Source organism: Crinia signifera, chromosome 6, assembly GCF_055691185.1.
Source record: "Crinia signifera chromosome 6, ASM5569118v1, whole genome shotgun sequence".
Taxonomy (NCBI): domain Eukaryota; kingdom Metazoa; phylum Chordata; class Amphibia; order Anura; family Myobatrachidae; genus Crinia; species Crinia signifera.
Window position 1 is genome coordinate 43,119,100 of NC_139222.1, and position 25,415 is coordinate 43,144,514.

The 25,415-nt window shown below is 48.2% G+C and overlaps 1 pseudogene across 1 annotated transcript in view; it reads right to left on the minus strand.

The window, feature by feature from the left end:
* Positions 1–25,415, minus strand: part of LOC146007593 (tyrosinase-like) — a 72,826-nt pseudogene that overhangs the window by 39,638 nt on the left and 7,773 nt on the right. The window contains exons 2-4 of the transcript XR_014444364.1: positions 20,644–20,865; positions 19,707–19,854; positions 17,658–17,839 (exon numbers count right to left, since the gene is read on the minus strand). The product of XR_014444364.1 is annotated as a tyrosinase-like (transcript). The remainder of the gene's footprint in view (positions 1–17,657; positions 17,840–19,706; positions 19,855–20,643; positions 20,866–25,415) is intronic.

Here is a 25,415-nt window from a genome sequence, read left to right on the forward strand (position 1 = left end):
AATAGTTATACAGGTTGAGTATCCCTTATCCGAAATGATCGGGACCACGAGCAATCCGAATAAGGGATTTTTACGGTTTTTGGAATATTATTATTTTTTTTAACATACTTACCTGTCCCCTGGTGGGTCCCCGATGGTCCGTCTGCGTCCATGGAGTCCTCCGGCGTCCATGGCAGGCCTTCAGCATCATCTCCGGCGTCTCCAGCAGTCCCAGGAGTGCATTGCGCGAGTTCCCAGGGGGGGGGGGGGGGTATTTGAACTATTCCAAAAAAAAACCCACGGTTTTGAAATAATTCGGATAACTGATGTCCGGATACGGGATACTCAACCTGTACCAATAAATTATAAATCACAATGGTGAAGTTACAGCTGGTTCCACTGCCCTGATCTGTTCTATTGCTTCCATGGTAGAAAGTGCTTGTACTGCGGAGAGTTCTGTAGTCACAGCTCATGATGTCTCTTCCTCTGCTCCTTACAGCCTGGCAAGTCTGCGAGGCTGAAGGGAACGACCACGTACCCACCCAATGTGCAGCCCCCCACCAGCGTGCAGCACCCCACCAGCGTGCAGATCCCCACCAGCGTGCAGATCCCCACCAGCGTGCAGCACCCCACCAGTGTGCAGCACCCCGTGCCTTGCGCCATTGTGTGTGATGAACAGTCAGCTAAGTTGGACGCTAAAGTGGCGCGAAAGGCTTATGTGGCAGCAGCGGTGGCAGCAGCTATTCATGAAGTGGTGGCCTCCTACTTCCCGATTGATGGTAAGTTTCCCCCAGGTGTCATGTATGGGCTGCTTGTTACTGATCACATTACTAATTCTAGTGTTGCTATGTTCGGGCGCACTACAGAGGAGATTGCGCCTCCGCACAGAACTCACATCCTATTACATAGAGCCCATAGACAGTACGGGGTACATATACTACAATGAAAAGAGGTGTTGTTGCCCATAGCAACCAATTGGATTCTGTCTCTCATTTTCAGATGATACTAGATCTACTGAGCTCTCTGATACCAGCAGTGACTGTCCTGAGCGCGAGGACCTGGCGGATACCAGCAGTGACTGTCCTGAGCGCGAGGACCTGGCGGATACCAGCAGTGACTGTCCTGAGCGCGAGGACCTATCCGATAACAGCAGTGACTGTCCTGAGCGCGAGGACCTATCCGATAACAGCAGTTACTGTTCGGAAACAGCCACTGATAGCAGCACTGCCTCTTCTGGGAGCATGGAAGAAGTGAGCAGCAGAGACTCCTCTCCAGGGTAGGTTGCCGGCACAATCCGCGCGTCCTCTCTGCTCTGGTCGCTGGGGTAGATTTCAGGTCTCTTGTCTTACACACATGCTGTGATGTATATATGGTATCTCCATATCTGCTGCAGCCGGGGCCGCTACACAAGTTCTCTCACACATCGCTGATGGGCCGGTATCCTACTAGTATGACATGTATATATCACTAGGTGATTCATCGCGCCCTACGGGCGCTCTTCACACCGTCGTAAGGGGCTGCGCCCCCTTAATTTGTGAACATTTGTTTATGAGAAAGATGGTTAGAATTGTATGAAAGATGGCCTGTATTGCAACTTGAGTTATAGGTGAAATGTGTTAAATAGAGAGCATATGATGTGGAAGGGGGTGTGTATTGTTTTGTTTAATTAAAAAGCGGTTACAGAGTAAGATGTACATTGATAGTGTGGATGGTACAGTGCCATTTGTGGGTGTGTGGGGGGGGCTGTGTGTGCATGTTGTTTAGGTGTGTGCAATAGTATAGTAGGGTGTTTTTGAGTCAGCGGCTCCCCACTGGCGGAGGTCACGACACAGGAAAACAGGAGGCTGGGTAGTGATAGGGGTGTGTGGGCATAAGGGGGACTAAAGAGGAGGGTGGGAGATACTGTGCAGCTTCTGCCAGTGGGTGAGGGTCCAGTGTGGCAGCACAGGAGTACAGGACGGTGGCCCTGAGTCAGTGTCTCCTCCTACTGGGTGGGAGTTAGGGTACATGAGAGCAGGAGGCTGGGCTATGAGGCATGATAGGGGCATGTGGGCAAAACAGCGTCAGCGACTCCCCAGTGGTGGAAGTTACGGTTCAGGAGAGCAGGAAGCTGGGTAGTGATAGGGGTGTGTGAGTATACGGGGGACTATAGAGGGGCTTAGGGCTGCCGTGAATTGTGGGAGGGGCGTGGGGGGTGCCGTGAATCAAGGGAGGGAGGGGGCGCAGGTGTCCGCGGGAGAGGGCGGGGGTCCGCAAAGCGTGGGAGGGGGCGTGAATTGCGGGAGGGGGGGGGGTTGCGAATTGCGGGAGGGGGGTGTGTGTGGGGGGTGACGTGAATCATGGGAGGGGGGGTGCGCGGGGGGTCCGTGAATTGCGGGAGGGGGGGGGGGGGGGCGCGATAAATCACCTAGTTGGTTATATATTCTTGTAGAAGGATGGTAGGATGTTGCTGTCATTCAGAATGCATTTACATAAACAGTAATAGTAGCAGTAAAAGATCTGACTTAAAACACCTACAGTAAAACAGAACAGGTGTTATATATTATACAAAGAATTGGTTGATGATGTGTAGGTTGACCTGCACATAATTGTCACTGTAAAAAAATTGCTACAAGAAAAAATCAACACAGAAAGGTCCACACATGTAAATGTTGACATAAGTGTGGCACTTCATTGGTGTCCATGTCGACACATGAGAATGAATATGAAAACATTCAAAAAAGAAAAATAAATCTTCAAAAACTCATGTCAACCTTTTTCATTGTCGACCATAGCCGTGTCAGTGTTTTGCATGTGCCATTTAATCCTGGGGTTGCCGTGAATCGCGAGCGGGGGTGGGGGATGGAGCAGGTGAGGTGTGTCCGCGAATCACGGGAGGAGGGGTCGTGGGTGGATGCCTTGAATTGCGGGAGGGGGGGTCCGCAGGGGGTGTGGGTGCCGCGAATCGTGGGAGGGGGGGACGCGGGGGGTTGCAGTGAATCGTGGGAGGGTGGGTCGCAGGGGCGGGGGGTTGCCGCAATGACAGGGGGGGGGGAATCGCGGTGGGGGGGGTCGCGGGGGGTGAGGGGTACCGCGAGGAAGGGGGGGGCTAGGGGGTTGGCACAAATCGTGGGAGGGCGGGTCTCGGGGTGCCACGAATCGCAGGAGGGGGTGTGTCACGGGGTGGGGCCGCAAATCGCGGGAGTCGCCGCGAATTGGGGGGGGGGTGTGCTGTGAATCGCGGGAGGGGGGTCGCCGGGGGGTGCCGCGAATCGCCACAAGAAAAAATCAACACAGAAAGGTCAACACATGTAAATGTTGACATAAGTGTGGCACTTCATTGGTGTCCATGTCGACACATGAGAATGAATATGAAAACATTGAAAAAGTGACAAATAAATCTTCAAAAACTCATGTCAACCTTTTTCATTGTCGACCATAGCCATGTCAGTGTTTTGCATGTGCCATTTAATCGTGGGGTTGCCGTGAATGGGGGGGGGGGACGGGGGGGGGGACGGGGACATTGCTCTGTTTCTGGACTTTCATCCTAATTTATGGATTACCATCACCTGTGCTTAAACACCTTTATTATCAATTACCCTGTTTAAAACAGGTGATGACAATCATAAATTAAGATGGAAGTCCACAAACAGAGCATTCTGTCCCTCCTGGAGAGGGTCATGTTGGGAGGTATGGAGGTGTGGGGCGCTCACCTGGTGTGTCTGGTGAGTAGCTGTGTCTTTGCTAGGTAACATGGAGAGGCAGACCCTAGCAGTCTGGCACTGTGGGCTCACTGGGCTGGTTCTCTGTCGTGTGAGTCAGTCAGAGGCTCCACCCAGCGTTACAGCTTCAGGCACACTTTGAGTGACAGATGTAGCCAAATATATGAGACTAGGTGATTCATCGCGCCCTACGGGCGCTCTTCACACCGTCGTAAGGGGCTGCGCCCCCTTGATTTGTGAACGTTTGTATATGAGAAAGATGGTTAGAATTGTATGAAAGATGCCTGTATTGCAACTTGAGTTATAGGTGAAATGTGTTAAATAGAGAGCATATGATGTGGAAGGGGGTGTGTATTGTTTTAATTAAAAAGCGGTTACAGATTAAGATGTACATTGATAGTGTGGATGGTACCGTGACATTTGTGGGTGTGGGGGGGGGGGGGGGGGGGCTGTGTGTGCGTGTTGTTTAGGTGTGTGTGTGCAATAGTATAGTAAGGTGTTTCTGAGTCAGCGGCTCCCCACTGGCGGAGGTCACGACACAGGAAAACAGGAGGCTGGGTAGTGATAGGGGTGTGTGGGCATAAGGGGGACTAAAGAGGAGGGTGGGAGATACTGTGCAGCTTCTGCCAGTGGGTGAGGGTCCAGCGTGGCAGTACAGGAGTACAGGATGGTGGCCCTGAGTCAGTGTCTCCTCCTACTGGGTGGGAGTTCAGGTGCATGAGAGTAGGAGGCTGGGCTATGAGGCATGATAGGGGCATGTGGGCAAAACAGCGTCAGCGACTCCCCAGTGGTGGAAGTTACGGTTCAGGAGAGCAGGAAGCTGGGTAGTGATAGGGGTGTTGTGAGTATACGGGGGACTAAAGAGGGGCTTAGGGGTGCTGCCGTGGGTGGATGCCGTGAATTGCGGGAGGGGGGAGGGTCGCGGGGGTGTGTGGGTACCGCGAATTGTGGGAGGGGGGGGCGCGGGGGGTTGCAGTGAATCGCGGGAGGGTGGGTTCTCGGGGGCGGGGGGTTGCCGCAATGACAGGAGGGGGGGGTCAGGGGTGGGGAATCGCGGTAGGGGGCACCGTGAACACCAGGAGGGGGGGCCCGGGGGGTTGGCGCGAATCGTGGGAGGGGGGGTCGCGGGGTGCCGCAATCGCAGGAGGGGGGGTGTGTCACGGGGTGGGGCCGCAATCGCAGGTGGGGGGGGTGTGTCACGGGGTGGAGCCGCGAATCGCGGGAGTCACCGGGGGTGCCGCGAATTGCGGGGTGTGTGCTGCAAATCGCAGGAGGGGGGTCGCGGGGGGTGCCGCGAATCGCCACAAGAAAAAATCAACACAGAAAGTTCAACACATGTAAATGTTGACATAAGTGTGGCACTTCATCGGTGTCCATGTCGACCCATGAGAATGAATATGAAAACATAAAAAAAGAAAAATAAATCTTCAAAAACTCATGTCAACCTTTTTCATTGTCGACCATAGCCGTGCCAGTGTTTTGCATGTGCCATTTAATCCTGGGGTTGCCGTGAATCGCGCGCGGGGGTGGGGGGGAGGGAGGAGGTGAGGTGTGTCCGCGAATCACGGGAGGAGGGGTCGTGGGTGGACGCCGTGAATTGCGGGAGGGGGGGTCGCAGGGGGGGGTGTGGGTGCCGCGAATTGTGGGAGGGGGGGGCGCGGGGGGTTTCAGTGAATCGTGGGAGGGTGGGTCGCGGGGGCGGGGGGTTGCCGCAATGACAGGAGGGGGGGTCAGGGGTGGGGAATATCAGTAGGGGGGGTTGTGGGGGGCACCGTGAACCGCGGGAGGGGGGGCCCGGGGGATTGGAGCGAATCATGGGAGGGTGGGTCGCGGGGTGCCACGACTCGCAGGAGGGGAGGGTGTCACGGGGTGGGGCCGCGAATCGCGGGTGTCACGGGGTGGGGCCGCGAATCGCGGGAGTCACCGGGGGTGCCGCGAATTGCAGGGGGTGTGCTGCAAATCGCGGGAGGGGGGTCGTGGGGTGTGCCGCGAATCGCCACAAGTGTGGCACTTCATCGGTGTCCATGTCGACACATGAGAATGAATATGAAAACATTAAAAAAAAGAAAAATAAATCTTCAAAAACTCATGTCAACCTTTTTCATTGTCGACCATAGCCGTGCCAGTGTTTTGCATGCGCCATTTAATCCTGGGGTTGCCGTGAATCGCGCGCGGGGGGGAGGGAGGAGGTGAGGGGTGTCCGCGAATCACGGGAGGAGGGGTCGTGGGTGGATGCCGTGAATTGCGGGAGGGGGGTCGCGGGGGGGGGGGGGGGTGTGGGTGCCGCGAATTGTGGGAGGGGGGGCGCGGGGGGTTGCAGCAATGACAGGAGGGGGGTCAGGGGTGGGGAATCGCGGTAGGGGGGGTCGTGGGGGGCACTGTGAACCGCGGGAGGGGGGGCCCGGGGTGTTGGCGCGAATCATGGGAGGGGGGGTCGCGGGGTTCCGCGAATCGCAGGAGGGGAGGGTGTCACGGGGTGGGGCCGCGAATCGCGGGAGTCACCGGGGGTGCCGCGAATTGCGGGGGGTGTGCTGCAAATCGCGGGAGGGGGGTCGCGGGGGGTGCCGCAAATTGCCACAAGAAAAAATCAACACAGAAAGGTCAACACATGTAAATGTTGAAATAAGTGTGGCACTTCATTGGTGTCCATGTCGACACATGAGAATGAATATGAAAACATTGAAAAAGTGAAAAATAAATCTTGTCAACCTTTTTCATTGTCGACCATAGCCATTTAATCGTGGGGATGCCGTGAATGGGGGGGGGGGGAGGGAGGGAGGTGCATATCTCCCAACATGACCCTCTCCAGGAGGGACACATTGCTCTGTTTCTGGACTTTCTTCTTAATTTATGGATTACCATCACCTGTGCTTAAACACCTTTCTTATCAATTACCCTGTTTAAAACAGGTGATGACAATCATAAATTAAGATGGAAGTCCACAACCCAGCGTTACAGCTCCAGACACACTTTGAGTGACAGATGTAGCCAAATATATAAGAGATTATACCATACTTGTCTACTTGCTGGCTGCCCTCTCCGCCAAAGGGGGGGGGGGGGGGAGTCTGACAGCTCCCCGGGAGGGTTTCCCCTCTCCCGGCCATTCCAGGAGGGTAGGCAACCCTGCATTATACTAAGGGAGTGTAACAATGTAATAGGAGAAATGAAGCCATGTAAATGATGGGGCCTACACACACACGTAGTGATGTTAGATCACTAAGCACAGATCTCTCACTCTCAGCAGACCTCAGTGATCTGTCACTGCCCATGTTCTCAATAGAGAGAACGCAGGAGATGACCAGATTTATACTGCGTGCAGTATCTGCATCTCCCGGTGATAGCGGCATATGGGGCCACGCATCGCCATGGGCCCCACACACACAGTGATACATGCTTCATTTCTAGGCAATCTAGTCAGATCACTTAGAAAATAGGCCGCAATCGCTCGGTGTGTGGCCCCATTAGAGGGATCTCACATCACTGTACACTGGGCTTCCTGTAGGGGGCCGTCCTTGTCATGTCACACCCACAGTATCAGCGCTCTTATTGGTCCAAAGAGGAATCACACAGATAAATGTAGTCAGTAAGGGCCAGTAACATGGTGCAGGCGCCAGATAGCAGCAGGCCAGGGAATAATGAGATGACTTGTACATGGCAAACGTTTGTGTCTTTACAAGAACAGTCACTGATCAACGTTTGTTTTTATAGGATGATCTACAAGAAGCGGGTGGATGTCAGCTTCCTATGGAAGGAGGAGGAGGAGGAGGAAGACGATATGCCCAGCGTGATTATATAACCTGGATATCGGACTCACTGAGCCCGTAACATCAGCTATCCCGTAACCTGGGAACTTGTTTAAAAAAAGTTTACAGTTGATTTGACTTGTGTCAGTTTATATTGCAGCAAACTAAATCATTAAAGTTTGTGCAACATTGTTAAGCCAGTCCTGTTGACGGCTCATCCCCCTAAGCCAGTCCTGTTGACGGCTCATCCCCCTAAGCCAGTCCCGTTGACGGGTAATCCCCCTACCCCCAATCTCTGTCTTCACAACTCCCTCTCTCCATATCCAGCAAGTCTGAAACATCATTTTGCTGTCACTGTCTATGGAGTCATTTGGTCGCTGAGCGGCCTCTATATGATTCTGTTGTTGTCAACAATAAAAAGCCTGACAAGCCAATCAGTGTCTGATGTGTTATTTCCCACTAATGTGAGTGTTCCCGTTGTACTACTGTACTGGTCTGACCCGTATTCATGTGGTAAATAGCTGTGGGAATGTAATGTGTAATAAAAGTATATGGTAGGTTGGGGCAGTACTGTGGGCTATGAGGATCTGTACAGCTACACTAATGGTGCCCATACACGCACCGATCCCGGCGGTGCGATGCTATGTGATGGGGTGCGCGCTCCCGCGGCACCTCATCGCACAGTACAAAAAGTATGTGCTGCACATACTTTTTGTACTAGCATTTTATCGCATCGCATGCACAACGCATGCACAAGGCATACGATGCGATGTGTGCTAGTTATGCACAGAACGCATGCCGGGATCGGTGCGTGTATGGGCACCTTTAGCCCCATATACAATGTGATCTGGGTGGGATCATACCACCCAGGATCACATACAGTTTGTGCAACTGTTATTTTTAGGTTAAAGCCTGTCCCGTTGATGGCTCAGCACCCTACTCAAGCCTGTCCCGTTGATGGCTCAGCACCCTACCCAAGCCTGTCCCGTTGACGGGTAATACCCCTACCCCCAATCTCTTTCTTCACAGCTCCCTCTCTTCCAAGTTTGAAACATAATTTTGCTTTTACTTTCTAAGGAGTAATTGGGCCTGTTGAGTGGCCTCTAGTGGTCAGAGGTGGTACTTCATCTTAGAGGTGAGGTGTATTCAGCCTTTTCTATATAGAGATATTTGATATGTGTAATAAATATACAAGCACATACAGAAATTTATATACATATGTATATATGGATCAGTTAAAGGAAGAACAGCAAGTCAGTGTTATTTTCCGTTTATTAATGTGAATGTTTCCCCATTGTACTAATATATTTGTCTGACCCCTGCTCTTAACCCTTTGTCCACCTTTCTGGGGGATCGCAGCCATTCCGGGAGTGTGAGTTACACTCCATATGCGATACTATAGGTGGTACACCGTAACCCTGCAAACTGCTCAGCCGGGTGCCGTATGCGTGGTTAGCACAGACCGCACTGCCCCGCCGGCGTTGCGGTAAGTAGCCCATAGGCTGCAATGTGCTACCGCCATGTCAGAATGGTGGTAGCTCAGGGACCTGATGCCATGTTGCCCGCTATTGATACATTGGGGAGCATCGCATCACCCATAGAAACCTATGGATGATGCCACTGCCGGCGGGGTAGGAAGTTATAGTATAGGGCCGTGGTCCCTCCATCATACATTTTGGAGGCATTTAATATTTGCGGCTAACCCCCCCCAAAGTGGGTATATTTGGGGAATTAGACACAAACATGAAATGATAAATGAGCCCCTTGGTCTCCTCCCTGGGTTACATGGGGTTATCTACTCAGAAGATAGATGCCATAGTGCCACACACACCCACATACAGCAGGGTACAACCAGGGGGCAATGGCCAATGGGACAAACAGCTATTTGCCTTGCAGGTGACTATAACCCTGGTAGGTGCTGCTGCAGAACCTCTTTGCTGCAGTCATGCGTAACCTTCCCCTCCCCGCAGCCTACCCTGAGTCCCTCCGGTAGTACCTAGACCTAAACCCCCCTCCCCCGGCCGCACGCTAGCTACCCCCGCATACTAACCCATCCGGATCCCGGCTGGCAGTATTCCAGCGTTGGAATTCTGATAGATTTGGAGCATCAGCACCAATGTTGTGAGGGCAGGCGGGATGCCGGGATCAGTATACTGGTAACCGCATCTCATCACACCACCTGCAACACCACGCAGACATTTCAGCTCCAGCCCCATGTGGCCCTGATCGTGCACTGGCTGGGTCCAGAGGAATGCTGGATATCAGATGTTTCCGTAGTTTGGAATATTTGCCTACTATAACGAGAGGATGGGCCCCATGTGGCCCTAATCGGGCATTGGCTGGGTCCAGAGGAATGCTGGATATCAGATGTTTCCGTAGTTTGGAATATTTGCCTACTATAACGAGAGGATGGGCCCCATGTGGCCCCTGATCGGGCATTGGCTGGGACCAGAGGAATGCTGGATATCAGATGTTTTCGTAGTTTGGAATATTTGCCTACTATAACGAGAGGATGGGCCCCATGTGGCCCCTGATCGGGCATTGGCTGGGACCAGAGGAATGCTGGATATCAGATGTTTTCGTAGTTTGGAATATTTGCCTACTATAACGAGAGGATGGGCCCCATGTGGCCCCTGATCGGGCATTGGCTGGGACCAGAGGAATGCTGGATATCAGATGTTTTCGTAGTTTGGAATATTTGCCTACTATAATGAGAGGATGGGCCCCATGTGGCCCCTGATCGGGCATTGGCTGGGACCAGAGGAACGCTGGATATCAGATGTTTCCGTAGTTTGGAGTACTTGCCTACTAGAACGAGAGGATGGGCCCCATGTCTAACACAGAATGCATTAGGGGTCATTGTACCAGAATTAATGATTGTCCTGTAGAGCAGTGGTCCTCAGGGCACACAACAGTCCAGGATTTCTGGCTATCCAGGCTTAGGCACATATGGCTTAAATTTGAACCTGTCAGCTTGATTATACCATCAGTGAATAAGTAGGGAACTACATACAACCTGGCCTGCGGGTGTGCCTTGAGGACCACAGTTGAGAACCACTGCTGCAGATCATACTGTAGTGTCAGGTCCTGCATCAAGTTCCGTCATGCATTAAAGTTGGGAACAATAGGCTGCAAGGCCCAGATATGGGCCAAAAAAAATAAGTACAGCAGCCATATTGATAGGGCAAAATAAATGGTCCTGTCTGTCCATCAAATGCAGCAGAAAGAAGTGGCTTAAACCCATGATCAATACCCTACTAAATTTACAAACGTACACGGTCACATCTGTAATGAGGTGAAACGAGAACCTCAATTTGGCCCTTATTCTGGTTGAAGCGGTAACGGCCGCATGCGGCCGTTCCGCCGATGTTTTCGGTCTGCGCATGTGCAGAGGCCACTCTGCGCATGTGCAGCCGAAATCGCCGTACACGTATTTTGTCCGCCGCAAAGGGGGTGGATAGGGGCGTGAGGGGCTACGAAGCCTCATTTGCATATGCATACGCCCCGCGTTTCATGGGCGTTCCCATGCATGTAGTACGCATGCTAATGAGGCTATGACGCGTGGGTACAGGGCGGGCATCTGACATCGCCGGATGTCAGCTGCCCGCCCCCATACAAGATTTCACACGGACAAGTGTCCGTGTGGTCTTGTGTTGCGGGACCTGGTGGAGCGTGCGGCCCTGCATTCGATGTTCGGCGACCATCGAATGCAGGGGCTGCTCCCACCATGGAGGAGGCGTATCCCCGTCCACAATCATGCGGATCGCCACATGGCCGCGTACGGACGGCCGTGGCGATCCGTATGGAAGGCGGGGATTCGTCTGGTGCGGTCGGAGCCGCATATGCGGCTCCGGCCGCACCGATCAGAATAAGGGCCTTTATGTGGTGGCATGAAGAAAAACAGGGGAGGCTAAGATGCAAGGTCTTACTGGTCTTAGGGGGAGATGCTTCAAGCCTTCCACTTGTAATTCACCCTTACGTCCCTAGGTGGCACTAGTTCACAGTTACAGGAGAAACTGTATTAGAGTACCACGTCCCCTTCACAGATTTGCTTACCATGCCTCTGGCATGGTGTCGTGCTCCACTACCACTGCGCAGTCAGTAGCATATTAATTGTGGTGCCATCCTGCTTATTGTCAGGGGATCTTCCCCCCCCCCCTCCTCCACCTCCACCAGCCATTGCTGCCACTCACATCCTTGCCTCCCCTCCTGGCTTCCTCCCCCGGAAGGGTGGGCAAACATCCTACATGCCACCAGTCTCTAGGAGGAGACTGGTAATTTTCATAATTTTAGCTCCACCCCCTTAGTAAAAAATCCTGCGATTCGCAGGGCTACACAATGGGGTGGGGCTTGATGATGTAGGGCTCTGTCACCGCCCCCTTAATGGCAGATGAAAGTCTCCTCTCTAGGCTTCTCCCAGAGAGGAGACTTTAAATGTCGGCAAATATGGTCACTCCTGAAGCCATTTAAAACGTATCTTTCAAAATGGCCACCTCCTCTAGCATCCTGAATATTGGTCTTCTGAGGTGGTGGCCATTTTGGGAGGTACGTTTTCAATGATGGGGTCAGGCACTTCAGGACCACACAGAAGAATCTACAGGTCCCGGCAGGGCTCCATCTGTCTATATGAATGGTGAAAGTAGAAAAACAAAACAAAAAAACCTTGACCTTTTGCTTGAACCTATTGAATGTCTACCTAGAGTAAACCCTTGTTGGCTAGCCTTGACACTCCAGATGTTGTTGATCTACACATCCCAGCATGCTCTGCTTCAGTTTTGACATTCTAAATCTGATGCAGAGCATGCTGGGATGTGTAGTTCAACAGCTGGAGTGTCAAGGTTAGCCATCAAGGCCCTAGCAGCTGTCGATCAGCCATCCGGACACCATTTCCCGTTTCCTCCTCATATTGCCGACACTAAATAAAATGCACCTTTTTTCCCTTTCCTCATGCAACACGAACCTCGGTAATGATATTCAGCAGAAAGATCTTAATTTAGATGAAGAACACGTAAAAAGCAGAATATGCTATGAAGCCCATAACATTGTAGAATTAATGGCCCTAATAAAACTAGCCATGAATAAAATTGCTGTAATTACCAGTGTCCTGGGTATATAGGTCTGTTCACTTCACTCAAGTTTTACATGCTAAAAATATGCAAAATACATACTAAAGAGAAATTAGGCTCCCCGCGAAAGTGTACCGAGTGCTTCCATCACCGGCTGGCGCGCTCATTACAGTACTGGAGTGCTATTTAATGATGCACAAGACTAAATGCATTAATTAAAATCAGATCGTTTTCTAAAGCAACTACCTGTTTATAAAAGTATGCACAGAACTTGGGACGGGGAAGGGAGGGAGATTGCAGTTACTTGTGGGGGGGAAGGATCCGAGGAAAGTAAAGTACTGTTCTCTGTAGACACTAAGGGCCACATGCACCAAGCTTCAAAAAGTGATAAAATGGAGAATGATAAACAGTCAGCCAATCAGCTCCTGCCTGCCATGTCACAGACTGTTTGAAAAATGTCAGGCAGGAGCTGATTGGCTGGTGGTTTATCACTCTCCATTTTAATCACGTTTGAAGCGTAGTGCATCTGGCTCTGTCAAGGAGGAAACTTTGGGCCTAATTCAAGCCCCATCGGAAGGGACCTAATTCGGCCCAGTCACATAACTTCAGCACCCGCCCCCTCTTCGGCGATCTCTGATGGAAATAAAAGTTAGTTCCCTCACTACGTTCGGCGCATATCATTGACATGTTCATTAGGCCCTTTGTGCATAACCAGCTAAGTGTTAACACCATGCTTGGATACCCTCCCGGGAGCTGCAGGAGGCTACAGATTTTTGGAGTAGTCCCTAAAAATACCCCAGAAAAGTAGTTGGCTCTCTGGCATCCTGCCAGCTTCATAGTGCAGCGGACAGGATTGTAGGTCACCGACTAGCAATGGCAGGAAGGGGGCGGGGCTAAAAGTGACTTTGCAGATCATATGGTTGAGTTCTGTAATCAGTCATTCATTCAAAACAAGCGAGCGTACCTGCCAATTTACATTCATCAAATGTCACCACCACAACCGCCCACCGCCATATAATTATTTGAGCGAATTTTGCAGTTTTACTTGCACTATTGTTTATTTTCTAGATTAGCGCGCCCTAGGTTCGCCACTTCAGGCTAGACATTGCCAACCTTCCTCTCTAGGAACCAACAAGAGGAAAGGAATCCGTAATTAACCAAGAAATATTGTAGAATTGTAATTAACTTCATTTTCTTTTTAATTACATTTGGAATTTTAATTAAACATCCAAATCAATATTACAAAGTAATGAATAAACTCACTTATCCGAGCAATGCGGTGAGCAAACAAAAAGGTTTACACTCTTCAGTGCCCTGAAGAACGTCTTTTAGGTCTTCCGAATGCTTAAAACGTGTACGAGGAGGAGAGGTTTGGGTTTGTTTTACGCACAAATCCTGCTCGAAATCCTTGTGAATGCTACATACAGATTAAACTTGACTTCCCACTCCTATCGATGACCAAAATTGGCCTTATAATGTCCCCAAAATTGTACAGTGTATAGGGAGGGGGCTTGAGTTACACACCCTAATTCTAAACATAATGAGAAGATGTTACTCAGCCGGATGGCTTCGTTCAACAGAGAAAAAAGGCAGGTGCACATCAAGTACTAAACACGGCAATGTAACCGTAAAGCTGAGGGACAAAATATGGGCCCACCAACTGCCACCAGGTGACCTCATCTGCTGGGTCCCCAATAGTCCTCAGGTTCAAGTCTAGAGAAAAGGACACCCCCCCTCCCCAGTGCTGCACCGCCATTACTGCCAACCATCCCCATTGCGATGACCCCCTGGAATGTGATCCATTGACCACCCCCGACCCCACCACCTCTGCTGATTCACACTAACCACTTGGGAATAGACTCGTATTCTGGGCTTCCTCCTTCTGTGAGCCCCGTTGCTGTGAAGTGTGCCACAGAGGCAGTCACAGAGCAGCAGGGAGCCCCGAAGACCGGCAGGCTTGCCAAAGCACCGAGCAGTGGACCCTGGGGAGGGGAGTATGATTTTTCAACATCATCCTCACACGGTCACACTGTTTCCGCACTGCCTAGGGGCAGTGAAAGCCTCTGCAGAACCTCCGATTTGCATGGGAGCCCTCTGATTGGCCAGCTGAAGCCGGGGGTTCTCACAGGGTTCACTACTGGAATTTTATGACTTTTTTGTATATGTGGCCAGATGGGATATATGCCTTCAAGTGATACTAAAATAATGCGAGATGGGTGTGAAACCGATTTCACATTTTATTATTATTATTATTATTATTATTATTATTTTATTTATAAGGCGCCACAAGTGTTTCGCAGCGCCGTACAAAGGAACAATACAGGGAGACAAAACTTGGCATAACATTGAATAAATAACAAAAATACAATACAAATAAAGAGCGCCACAGATCAATACACATTACAGCTTAAATGTAAGTAGTGAGGACTCAATTAACCTACAACTAGAGGCTTGAGGCCAATGATGGAGAGGAGTATGAAGATGGTCACTGAGTGTTGGAGTAAAGGAGAGCTGTGAGTGAAATGTGAAGAGAAGAGGGCTTTGACAACAGGAGGGAAGAGGGCCCTGCTCGGAGGAGTTTACAATCTAGTAGGAAGGGGAGACAGACAGATTACAAGAGGTGCAAGCGAGGGGGTGGTGGTTAGATAGCAGGATGTAAACAGGTGAGGGGTCGGAGAACCAGCTGGTTTATGCAGTGGAAGGGTACGCTTTGATGAATAGGTGAGTTTTCAGTGCCCGTTTGAAGCTTTGCAAGGTCGGGGAGAGTCTAATGGAGCTAGGGAGTGCGTTCCACTGAAGGGGTGCAGCACGGGCAAAGTCCTGTACTCTAGCATGGGAAGCAGTGATCAGGGTGGAGGAGAGACGACAGTCGTCAGCTGACCGTAGAGGGCGGGAGGGTGTATGAATGGAGATGAGGTTAGAGATATATGGAGCAATGGAATTAGAGCTGGCCCTGTATGTGAGGTGAACATTTTAGTAAAAATGTGAATAAATGGACCCCAAGGGTTAATACGTGTAACATTAGTAACAAGCAGCAGCTATGTATTGAGTGTTGTATATAGTAGGTGAAGCAATATGTAGAATGTCAAAGTTTTAAAGCCCCCATACACTAGTGCGATTTTGGCCAATTTGATCTGATTCTGATGCAACGGGCCGATGAATTGGATGAAAAGTGGCAAATCACATGCGTTTCACCTCCACATCCAATCCATTGCGCAGTCCCATGTACTGTATATCAGAGCCCTAGAGCAATACATACTTAACTTTTTATCTGGGCCTACTGGGTCCCACCCCCCCTCTCCCTTGTTGCAGGGAGCCGGGCAATGGGGAGAGAGATTACATCCTGCCGCAGCCTCTCCCCCCAGCTCAGCACACACTGCTAAGTGCTGATTGGGGGAGAGAGGAAGCGACAGCCTGTCCTCTCCCGCTGGTTTATTATTTCCATAGGGGCGGGCCCATGCACCCTCATGAAGGTCACGTCCCCTACATTTCACCGGGGCCCGGACAACCTGTCATCTCTCCTGATAGCATGAGATACCTCTCACAAGGGTATGTAGGTGGGGGGGGGCCTTAACATTGGAGAAAAATGTAGGTAATTATTCCAACCCTACAGCTGAATAAATAAACAGATAATTGCCCCAACTATACTTATAGACAATTCCACAATGTAAAAGTTACAGATGCAGCAAGAAGTGAACCAGGAAGATTGCTTCCCCTCCATGCATGATGTTAGAGTACACTAACATGATCAGTACATGCTGGGATTTGTATTACTATTTCCACCAGCTTCGCGCTCCTGGTCTAAAACATTGGTCAAAATCACAGAGATAAGGCAATAACCAACCAATCCACTCTTCAGTCATTCCATAGGCATTGCAAGAAATGATAGAAGCAGATTACTTGCTGCTGTCGGAATAATCTCTCCACTCTATCGCTCCCCAAGATTTGATAACTCTCCACCATTATAAGATTACACCGGTCACACACACACACACACACACTGACAAGTGAGTAATATTAGCACCATACTGTAAACGTTGCTGGCAGTGTGCGATGCATTCTTTAAAGCAGTGAGAGAATCCAGGGGCCAAATGTAATAGGGTAAGAATTTCAGAAAGTGAGAGATTTTGGGAGAGTGTTCCCTTTTTTTTTTTAAAGCAGCAATCAATTACATCGCAAAATCAACCTGGTTTTGCAGTGTAATTGATTGCTGCTTTAAAAAAAAAAAAAAGGGGGAAACTCTCCCAAAATCTCTCACTTTCTGAAACTCTCACCCTATTACATTTGGCCCCAACTGTCATTTTCGCCTGGATTGTGGGAGTCAGGGCTTGCAGACATGATACTTGTTCAAAGGAAAAAAAAAAAACTAAAAACTAAAAAACACAACCACTGTTTTCCTCATTCAGAACCTTATATTAAAATAATGCTCGCGAAAGATGAAACGAGGCACAGGAGGGAACACTGATATGCATGCTCCCCATATATACACTTAAACACAGGTAGAAGCGTGACAATAGTGGGTGCCAAGGGGTTATAAAGTTGCATACCAATCTCCCTGCTAAGCAATTGGGTTCCCCGGCCCAGCCTGAATTCTGTGGCATTACAGTTTCAGTAAAAGGAGTATTTAGTGTATGCTACAGTATAATAAGAAGGGGACACTAATGTTGCATAATCTGAACTGGAGACTAATGTTAAGTTATTAACTGGAGGGCACTGTAAAATGGGCAGATGACACAATGTTGAGGGAATTATGCTTAGGTTACCTAATAAGAATTGAGGCACTTTAATGAGGCACAATATGAAATAGAGGCACTACAGTGTGGCACTAATGTGACATAATATGTACTGTGGGCACTATGAAGGAACGTGAATTGTGGATACGGTGTGGCATAATGTGTACTGGCCGACCTACACTGACAATGTAAACTAGAGCACTACTATAGTTCATAAAATAATCTAGGGCACTACTATGGGGTGGAATATTACCCAGGGCACTATTATATTGTAGATAATGAATACCTGGAATAGACTTGCATACATACAGGCTGCAGATATAGGGGGAGGAATTTGGAATACTGTATATTGGAAACTTAAAGTATGGAATTAAATTGGTCACAGTTTAATTTTTCGACCAGTTCTCTATGAATCGCAGAAATAGAAAACGGTACCTGGATCTGCAAGGTAATCATAGTCATATCCTAAATCTCTTGACGCTGCAAAGAACTCTCCATTAGTGTATAGCGGAATAAATGGAACCATGTTGTAGCCACGGTTGTGTCCAATTGGGGCATTGGCTTCCGGATACACGTCAAGTGTTGGCTGATGTCTTCGTAGCCATTGCTCAAATAAGCTGAGGAAGAAAGAAGCATCAGTGCGAAGACCTGTAAATGCCGTTTCCTACATGGAAACCATAGAATTCTCCTATGCCATTGTATATTAGGTCCGTTCCTGCATGTGGTGTACCTGTAGGACCAGGAGCATGGAACGGATCTGGCTAGTTTCATAAAAGGTAACTCCAGTCAACCCCATTAGCTTACCAGTAGCCTCGCCTATGCTGCTCTCTAATACCTCTATTCTACCCAAATGCCAGGTCTGACCCCATTCACACTGCAGACTGGGTAGATCGACCCCTTTTACATCACCTGGAAAATGTCAAGTAGAAAAGACTCTTGTTGGGGAATGAGAACTATATGGGGGTATTCAATGGCTGGCCCGACTGAAATGACCCTGCCCCGTTCTCGGTCGACTCTTATTTTGCAGGCGGGATTCAATGTCCCGCCTGCTGAGGGCCGAGAAGGGGGCATGACCGCAAGAAGCGGCCGTAAATTGTCGTGTTGCGGCCGGGAGCTTGACAATTCCCGGCAAAACAAGGCCGACTGCTTCTAATGTCGGCCCCGTTTTGCCAAAAAGCCTGTTCAATGCTGTCGGGGAAGACAGTATTGAATAGGCTTCTGCCGCTCTTTCCGACCGAGGAAATAGCGGCGGAGGATTGAATATCCCACTATATCTGGAGCTAGGAGGACTAGACCACTCAAAAAGCTGCTCACCACAGGAGGGCAGCACTGTGTTGTCGGGGCATGTATATCTGACACTAGGCTTACCACAGATACAGCAAACAATGAAATGTCGCTATATTTACAGAATAAGAGGACCTTTGTCCTGCTGATATTGTAGGATATACAGCAATTAGTTTTGGGCGCAATATACAGTAATTATAACTTCTGAGCCTCACCCAGATTAGGAAAATAACTAAACCATTGGCAGAGTCTACAGTAGTCCTATTCGTACCTGGAGAGTGGAAATATATACATGCAGTAGGACACAGATCTAACCAGCAGCAGATTAGCAGAGGCACCATGTGCTATAATATACTGCTTCACTGTTTAATGCCTACATAGTGTTCATCCTAGTACCCTGCATTTTTTAAAACCAATGTAGTTCCGCCTTCCTGCATGGGAAGTGTCTGCTGTGGTGTGATACAGACCAGAGTGTGCTAGAATCATCAACTGAAAGAGCGACACCCCGGGCAGGAAAGTGGAATTACAGTGCATGGCTTTTGAAAGGTACAGTGCTTCCCTAGCCACTTAACTCATGTGACTGGTAAGCGGTGGTACTGCACCATCTTTAGGTTCAGCGAGACGTCGATTAGCAGAAAGAACACCAGATAAGCCTCCCATTTGTTAAAAACCATTGGGTCAGAGGTCACATGTGCCATGAGCCTTTCTTTTTACGGAACAGGACCCACATCTATGTACTAAACCTTGGAGAGAGATAAAGTGGTTGGAGATCAAGTACCAGCCAATCAGCTCCTACATTAACTGCCATGTTATGGGCTGTGTTTGAAATACAGGAGCTGGTTGGTTGTTACTTTATCTCCATCCAGGAACCCACTCCAAGGCTTAGTACATACTGTTGGGGCCCTAGTGAGGAGACATCATGAGTACTCATCCAATCAAAAGCCAAGCAGCCCAGGGCCAACTTCCCGACGTCATCAGTGATTAGCACTGAGAGAGGGAAGATGGCCCTGAAGCAGCCCCCTCCCAAGTATAACTTTGGGACCATCTGCAGTTGCGCCAAGTTCAGAACTTGCTAAGGGAACGGTAACAGGCGGTGAGCTGGAAGAGTTCCATGTTGCATAAATGGAGGGAGAGGGGCGTTACCCTGCTGGTATACAAGACACTGGATTGGCAGTTATTCCTGCCTTTTGGAAGACTCACCTGTCAATAAACGCGTGGTGAAGAACAAAAATCGGGTCATTGGCAGAACCCTGGACCGAGGACATAGATCCGTTCATATAGACATGCAGCGAATTATGCATGTTACTTTGGGAGCTGTTCGCCACTCCCGATAGTGGGCTGGCGAAACCTGGATACGACAGAAAGGAGACGATTAAACGGCTAGAAGACCCCAACTAGCACATCTATCTGCAAACACAAGGGGTATCAAGGCTAGAACAATGCTACGTACTTGGGTCTGATTTAAGTTAATAAAATGGGATGCAGTCAAAATCCCGACATTTAAATAACCAACATTTAAAATCCCGACAAGGTCAAAATACCGGCATATAGAATGTACAGGTGAAACTGTCAACACGACTTTGGGTTGACAGGTCGCGAGGTCGACATGGGTTTTTTCACTGTTTTTTGATCCGACGTGCCGACAGGCGGTATTTCATGCCCTACCATCCACTAGGCCCTAGTGACTAGGGCATGGTGGGAGAATAAAATAGCGTGCCGAGTGCAGTGAGGCACCGTGCCCGAAGCATTGCGAGCGAAGCGAGCGATGCGAAGGGCTGCGGTTCACCTCCAACTGTGGTCAAAAAACAGTGAAAAAACCCATGTCGACCTCGCGACCTGTCGACCCAAAGTCATGTTGACAGTTTCACCTGCACATTCTATAGGTCGGTATTTTGACCTTGTCGGGATTTTAAATGTCGGTTATTTGGCCATTTCAACCAGTTGACCCATCCTCCGAACACAAAGGCTATTTGGTGCCATTTGGAATAGGTGAATGAGGCCACATTTTGAGAGGGGACAGACACACACACTCTTATTTGTGTTCTAACAGTGCCTAGTTGTCACCAAATTCTGATTGCTACAGGTAACACTTTCTTCAGAAGATTTGATATCTCTCCCCCCTTTGAGATGTTTCTACCTTCCAACATGTTCCTAAAGCTGAGGTTGGCGGATCGGTCCATAAGACCAGTGTCATACAGTAGTTTGCAATCGATAAACATGCTTCCACCTCGGCTGAGGTGGGCAACCTTGGAGTTCTGTTTCGGTCCTGTTGTCCAGGACTCCTCAGCAGGGGACCTTCTGATGTGCCATTGCACAGGATTCTCAGACGATTGTATTCTTCCGGCTGACTGCACACAGTCTAAAGACAAAAACAAAGACACTAATTACAAAAAAGTGTTTTTGACCATGACCAAGTGTTACACAACTAAAATGTCTACCGGTCAGATTTTTCTTGTATGACATCTGTTTTGGCCCACGTTGATGTTTTGGGGATGTTGATGATTTCTCAAATAAAATATATTTGGTATTAGTGTTCAAACTTATTTGTATATGGATTGTACTCAAAGCAAATATAAAAATGTGGAATGATGGCCGTGCCCCAACTCACGGTAAGAAAGGAGATTTTCAAGCTCATCAAGGTTTCTTTGTGTTGTATGCCGATATCTGCTTCTCAGGATCGGGATTTCTTTGGACTGCATGGTGATGTCCGCTTTTGGGATTGGGTTTCACCAATGGGGAAAGTGCTCCCAGTGTAGAGACGTGAAGTGAGAAAATAAATATATACAGGTAGGTGTACAAATCAGGAAAAGGCCGTGATCTCCTTTCTTACCGTGAGTTGTATCCATTGAGTATACAAAAAAAAAAAGTTTGAACACTAATACCAGTTTCCAAATATAATTTTTTTGAGAAATTAACATTCCTAAAACATCAACGTGGCCAAAATAGGTGTCATAAAATAAACAAAAAAAGAATGGGGCAGCGCTGTGCAAAATCAATTCCTAATTTATTTAAAATGTAAACATTGACACTATTAAAATATATAACTAAAAATCAACAATATTAGCAGCTAGCAATACTATGGTAAGTATCAAAAAAGATCCGAAATCCCCTTCAGCTGGTTAGTAAAGCATAATTAGTTGCATGCATGCATAAGTATTTGGAGGGTTCAGTTCTCTTCAGTGATCACATATAACTTTGTTAAAATGGTTAGTAACTTGATTAGTAATGCAGTCCAGTCCCACCTATGTGCACATGGTATAATAGATGTAATACTTATAGCGTTCCAGATGCAGGGTGGGGGGAGGGCTGTCAGACCCCGGCGTCACTCTCCGACCGCTGGTGCTTTCCAGATACTTGCGGTCATATCCAAGAAGGTCCACCGGTTCTGTAAATGATAGCTGCCAAACAAAAGGTCCCCGTTATTCCCTCAAGGCGTTTCTCCGCCTTAATGAATCTCAGCGGCTTCCTCAGGAGGTATAAGTGGCTTGGTGCCGTCCTGACTTTTTATAGCGCCCGCTACTTGATGCGCAGGCGCTGTGGCGTCTTAGCCAGGCCTCGTTTTCGCACTTCCGGGTGCGTGGCTCGCCGCGTCACAGCGTCTCAGCCAGATCTCCTATTTGGAATGCTTTGTCCCTTCCCCGGACACTTCCGGGTGCGTGTCACACCGCGTCATGGTGTCTCGGACACGCCTCATTTCTAGACTGCTTGGTGTTGCTTCCGGGTGCGCGGCTCTTGCGTAACTTAGAGCTTACTTTTATGATAAGCTTGCGTTTCATGGCTGTGTTATTATATCCGCATTTTGCGTTCCACTCATACGGATCATGCTTTGTTGTTACCATAGTATAGATTTTTCATAAGTGATGCTATGAGATTTGTCATGAAAACGGCAAGAATTTTCACCACTTATATCGGCTATTTTTAGGGGAATCATATTCTATTAACCCCTTCCCGACATATGACGTACATTTACGTCATATGTCGGTTGCGGGGGAATCAAGCCAGCTCACGGAGTGAGCTGGCTTGAAAGAGAGCAGGTAATGGCTGTATATTACAGCCAGGTCCCTGCTCTCACGGCCACGAGCGGCGAGTTCGCCGATCGTGGCCGTTTAACCCTTTAAGCACCGCGGGCAAAGCGACCGCAGTGCTTAAATAGCTGATCGGAGGGGGGGCGCCCCCCTCCGGCGCCGATCGGGGCCCCCCGCAGCGAGATCGGAGGGTGCCGATCGGTTGCCATGGTAGCCAGGGGTCTAATGTAGACCCCTGTGCTGGCCGTGTCTGCATACCTATCATATCCTGCCTGAGGCAGGATGTAATAGGTAGTGCATAAAATCACTACGTTCAGCCATAGAGCTCTATGGCTGAACCTAGTACAGGCGATTGCGCCCCCTAGTGGTCAAGTACACTAGGGGGCCTTGTAGTAAAAGTAAAAATAAAAAAAAAATAAAAAAATATTAAAAGTTCAAAATCACCCCCCTTTCCCCATTTCCCAAATAAAAATAAATAAAAAATAAAAAAAATAAACATATTTGGTATTGCCGCGTTCCTAAAAGTCCGATCTATTAAAATAAAACATTAGTTATCCCGCACGGTTAAAGGCGTAAACGGAAAATAATCCCCAACGCCAAAACTACGTTTTTTGGTCGCATCGCCTACCCAAAAAAAAATAGCTAAAAGAGATCAGAAAGTCGCCCATATCCCATAATGGTATTAATTAAAAAGTACACTTCAGCCCGCAAAAAATGAGCCCTCACCCAGGTCCGTAGGTGGAAAAATAAAAAAGTTATAAGCCGCAGAACATGGCGACGCGACGCAAATTCGAAAAACCGTAACATTTTCTATTTTTTTTTTTAGTGGTAAAATGTAACGAAAACTATATAAGTTTGGTATCACCGGAATCGTAACGACCCATAGAATAAAGATAACCCATCATTTTAAACGAACTATGAACTCCAAAAAAACCGTAACCAGCGCAAAATTGTGGAATTGCGTTTTTTTTTTCTTTTTACCCCACATTGAATTATTTCCTGATTCCCCAGAATATTATACGGTATAGTAAATGGTACCATTAAAAAGTACAACTTGTCCCGCAAAAAAAAAGCCCTCATGTGTCTATATAGCCGGAAAATTAAAAAAGTTACGCTTATTTGAACGCAAGGAGGAAAAAAAAAAAAAAAATTACCATAAAAGGCAATGTCGGGAAGGGGTTAAACTAATACATAAAGAATTTTTCTTATATTAAAACCTTATTTTTTACATAAATATGCCAATAAATGTATGTGCAATTTAATTTACACATAGTTTCAGCGAGACATGTCTTCCACATTTATATATATAAAAATTACTTCAAAAAGTAATTGATAATTAGTACTCAGTAGGTATGGGGTGGGAGGAGGATGGGTGGGAGTGTTATTAAATAGTGATGCTGGGAGATGCACCATTATGATGTACAGTATGGGTGGGTTTAGATGGGGAGGTGGGAGGGTATAATGAATAAAAATGTATTATACATCCACATGTCCAATGTTTCACTTGTATATGTACGTATTAATGTAGCTTATTAATATTATTATTATGTTGTACTTCGCCTTTATTAAATACTTAATTTGTTATTTAATTGAAAATAAGGTACTTATGAGTTATCTGGGCGCCCGATTTTTTGATTGTATGCCTTAAGTTAATGCGATGACCCGATTTTTCCATAGGAATCAATGTTAAAATGGACTGAGTCCATTTTAACATGGAATTCAATGGGAAAAAGGGGTCCTTTTCATACCCCTACTATCCAAGTGGGCATGGAGTTGGATATAAACCTGTGGCGAGCGTAGCGAGCCACCGAGCCCGAAGCGTGGCGAGCGAAGCGAGCCCCGCGAGGGGACGGTATTCTGTGTCCCCTCGCGGGGCTCGCCACGCTTCGGGCTCGGTGGCTCGCTACGCTCGCCACAGGTTTATATCCAACTCCATGCCCACTTGGATAGTAGGGGTATGAAAAGGACCCCTTTTTCCCATTGAATTCCATGTTAAAATGGACTCAGTCCATTTTAACATTGATTCCTATGGAAAAATCGGGTCATCGCATCGCATCCGATGGTCGCATGCGATGCGATGCGATGTGCCCGATCCGACCCGATTTAGAAATCGGGCGCCAAGATAACTCATAAGTACCGAAAATAATATATATACACTATGGGAATATAGTATTTGTCTGTAGACAATATATGCAATATTTCTCATTTCAGCAATATGCTGAATATGGTCCCTAAATACCTACTGAGTACTAATTATCAATTACTTTTTGAAGTCATTTTTATATATATAAATGTGGAAGACATGTCTCGCTGAAACTATGTGTAAATTAAATTGCACATACATTTATTGGCATATTTATGTAAAAAATAAGGTTTTAATATAAGAAAAATTCTTTATGTATTAGTTTAATAGAATATGATTCCCCTAAAAATAGCCGATATAAGTGGTGAAAATTCTTGCCGTTTTCATGACAAATCTCATAGCATCACTTATGAAAAATCTATACTATGGTAACAACAAAGCATGATCCGTATGAGTGGAACGCAAAATGCGGATATAATAACACAGCCATGAAACGCAAGCTTATCATAAAAGTAAGCTCTAAGTTACGCAAGAGCCGCGCACCCGGAAGCAACACCAAGCAGTCTAGAAATGAGGCGTGTCCGAGACACCATGACGCGGTGTGACACGCACCCGGAAGTGTCCGGGGAAGGGACAAAGCATTCCAAATAGGAGATCTGGCTGAGACGCTGTGACGCGGCGAGCCACGCACCCGGAAGTGCGAAAACGAGGCCTGGCTAAGACGCCACAGCGCCTGCGCATCAAGTAGCGGGCGCTATAAAAAGTCAGGACGGCACCAAGCCACTTATACCTCCTGAGGAA